The following is a 4,066-nucleotide window of genomic DNA, read 5'->3' on the forward strand; positions in this document are numbered from 1 at the left end:
ATTTTGTTGACACCAGTTATTCCTACTGTATTTTTGCCAAGTAAGGGACATGAAAGATCTTGGGGCCGAATGTAAGGGTTATGGGATTTAAAGATCTTCCATGCCCCGTTGGACTTGCTGACGTAGCAGGAAGGGGTGGAGCAAGAGGAAGCAGAAGCCAAGCTAGCGTTCCTGCGGTGGCTGGCGGTGGTGGCAACGGCGGCGGCAGCAGCAGAGGCAGTGGCAGCACGAAGCCCTTTTTGAGTTAGGACTGCTAAGGACTTTCTGCTAAGGACTCCTGCTGAGGACTGCCAGGGGCCGGAGCTGCTGGGAGCGCTCTTCCAGGACGCTGAGTGGTTGTTGTGCGTGGGAAGAGGAGGACCTTTGCCTGAGGTAGCCTGTTCTGTTTTAAAGGCTTGAAAATGTGGGTGCTTTCTACTTTATCTACCTGTGCCAATATCATAACTACTCTGATGGCTTTCACTTTCTGGTTTTGGGACTCAGTCTTTTGGTATCTTAATAAATTTTCTAGTTTATTTCCCCATATGGCAAGCATGATGTATTTTGTGATGGATAATTATATCAGCATATTTGTAATCTCCATAGGCATTGTGAATATGGCATTGCTGATACACTCATCCACCTGTTGATTGGGGTTATTATAATCTGCTCTCCATTTTCTGACCATTCGAAGATACAAAAGTTTTTCTTTACAGAAAACTGCAAGATTCTTGCCATGTGACTCCTCTACAATTGCTTTCTTATACTCAACAGTATAGCTCTTACTTTTTGTACTCATGTCTGGGGGTCAAAACAGACAGAATAATAAAATTATGACCATCAGTCCTTCTTTTCACTCCATCATGCCCCCTGAGTTCTTCTTTTTTCCTCCATCATGCCCTTTTTATCCTCCATCATGCCCCCTCACTCCCGCTTACATACCAGGTTTTTATGTTGTCCTGCCTCAGCTCTCCTCCGCGGCACTGCTCTCAATGGCGATAGCAAGCAAATCACTGGGGAAGAACAGGATGACACGCTCACTGCTGCAGCTCTGATTGGATACAGCTCGGAGCGCGGCGTGCGTTTCACCGGGAGGGAGGGGCGACAGTGTATACAGAGGGTACCGTAATGTAGCCTGTAGCGCAGGGGATCACCTTCACTGCAGTAGCAATCTCAATAGGGCTTATTTTCGGGGGAGGGCTTATTCTAGAGGAATCTTACACAGTAAAGGGAGGGCTTATTTTCGGGATAGGTCTTATTATCAGGGAAACACGGTAGTATGATTTTCAGAGTTTCATGGCTATAATGTTGAAATGTATTTTCCATGATCTTGTATTGATTAACTAGAATCATACTGGTGAGAAGTATTTTTTTTCTGTCCTCTACTTTCTGGAGAACACCACTAAAACCCTACTAATATATTTTATTTTACTATGGAGGTGAACCTGGATTCTTTAAGTGTGTGTCAGGGGAGCAGATCACATCAAGTCAGAATGACTTCCATTGCTCCAGAGATGAAGTCTGCCTGTCTTCACCACTCAATGTACTTAAGTGTTGAAAGGATCATCAGCAAAAAGAAGCCTCAAAGGAGTGGCTAGGTGTCTCAGTGAATAGAGCACTGGCCCTGGAGTCAGGAGGACCTGAGTTCAAATCCAACCTCAGACACTTAACACAAAACTAGCCCTGTGACCTTGGGCAGGTCACTTAACCCCAATTGCCCTGCCTTCCCCTCTCCAAAAAAGCTAAAAAAAAAAAAAAAGGAAGCCTCAAGTTGATGGTTTTTTTCCTCAGTCATTCTTATACTTGAGTTCAAAAAGTCAATTAGTTAAATGCAAGATGAAAGAGACATTTATCTAGAAAAAGAGCATAATTTTACTGAAGTGAAAGGTCAATATGACTCAGTATAATATTTAAAGAAAATTAATGAATTCATGGGTTGATCAAGAAAGGGATAGTGTCTAGGACTATGAAGGTGCCACTGTATGCTGCACTACTCAAACCATAGTAAAAATACTGAGTTAGTTTCTAGACATCCCATTTTAGGAAGAACTTTGATAAACTGTAGAGTGGCCAGTGGAAGGTAACCAGGCCAGTGAAAGGCCTTGAATTAATGCCATGTGAAGATAGGCCAGAGGAACTCCAGATATTTTACCATGAGGAAGGGAAGATTTGGGGGATTATAAATAACTGTTTTCAAATATTTGAAGGGCTATTGAGTAAAAGATACATTGATTTGCTTCTACTTGATTCCAAAGGGTATAACCAGGAGCAGTAAATAGAAGTTGAAAAGACTCAGATTTAGGCTTGATATTAAAAAAAATTAATCAGAGTTATTAAAAAATGATACAAGGTTGTGGGGTTTCCCTGTATTGGAGGTCTTCAAACAAGACTGGATGACCACCTGTCAGGTAGACATGGATGGTAGTAGATGTTCTCTGAGGTCCCTTTAAAAATTGAAATTCTATAATAGTGTATGGTTCATACAAACCATATACTTGGAAGAAGTTACAATCCCCTGTCAGTGGAGAAAATACCCATATCTATGAAATCATGGATTTAATGTCATACTAATTGTTACAAAAGCAACAATAACATACATGTGTATGTTCACAATTATATGTACAATTTGCAAAATATTTTTATATCCATCATTTTTTTTTGCTTTTCACAGTGACCTTGTAAAACAAATGTAGCAGATACCATTTATCCCTTTTTAGAGATAAGCAACTAGACTCAGAGCTATCATGGCCCAGCATCATAGAGCTAATAAATAGCTGAGATGGAGCTAGAACCCAATTTTTCTTGCTTTTGGTCCAAGTTACTTTCTACTACATTACACGGCATTTTTCCATCATCATCTTTTTTTATTCGGTGTATATTTTATTGAATAGCAATTTTTCATACAGATTTACTTGGAATGAATGAATGAAAGAGTATTAAGCACTTAATATGTGTCAATCCCTGTGCCAAGCACTGAGGATACAAATAGAAAAAGCAAGATAATCCCCACTCTCCAGTAGTTCACATGGTAATTGATGGAGACAAACACATAGGAGAGAGTTCAGCGGCAGGGCAAATAGAAAGACCCAGAAGTCCCAATAGAGGAGTAACAGAGCAAATATCAAGACCCAGAGGTCTTAGGATAAGCTCAGAATTTGGTAAAAATTAATGTTATTTATGTTAGGTGCCAGGGTAAATGCTCATGCTTTTGGTAGGGACAGCAAGATGTAATGGAAAAACACTGGACTAGTAATCCAGAGATCTGAGGTCATGTCTTGGCTCTACCACAAACTTGTTATGTAATGTTAGACAAGTCACTTCCTCTTTCTGGGCCTCATCTATTCTAAAATTATTGTCTTTAGGAAGACCATGGAAAAACATGAAGAAAGACTGATAGAGGTATTGGATGTCTAAAGGACAATGGCTTAAAACTTTCTACTCATAGCTGACAGTTTTGTAGAGCCTTAGTGAAGTATGTGGGTCTCATATATGTGGGTCTCAATAGGGTGGGAGCACTAACCCAGAGAAAGTAGACATGCTTCTCACTTGGCTATGCCCCAAGAACCTCCAAGAACTAAGGATTTTTCTAGGATTTGGTGGTTATTAAAAATGTGTTACCAAAAACAAAACACACCCAAAATGCAACTCTGCATCTATTACTAAGTCACTCACTCAAGCATACATAATTGAAAAGGTGCAAAAAGCAGGAAATTTTTAAAGTTGTCTTAGAATGAACAAATCCAGAGTAGAAACAGGACTTCCGTGGGGCTCCCCCTTCCACCTCCTCCAATTCATGTAAAAGGTGACTCTGAACAAACTTTGGAGCTACAGAGCCCATAAAATGGCACAGAGAAGCTAACTTCCCACTGAGGACAGCCCAGAAGGCTGGCAGGAAGCAGCCAGCACAGCGTGTTGGGAGCCAAGGCCAACCTGGAGCAAGCCAGGTTTTAGCCTAAGGGCAGCCCCAACCAGCCACTGGGTGGAGGGACTTTGGATCACCAGCAGCTGTGGTGGTTTCCAGAATTATCAACCCATACATGCTAAGGACAAAGTGAGAGGTCAGTACAGTGTGGACTTTGTGAGCCGG

Source organism: Petaurus breviceps, unplaced genomic scaffold (genome assembly GCF_028583685.1).
Source record: "Petaurus breviceps papuanus isolate PSGF00001 unplaced genomic scaffold, PetGlider_PUasm1.0 226, whole genome shotgun sequence".
Lineage (NCBI taxonomy): Eukaryota > Metazoa > Chordata > Mammalia > Diprotodontia > Petauridae > Petaurus > Petaurus breviceps.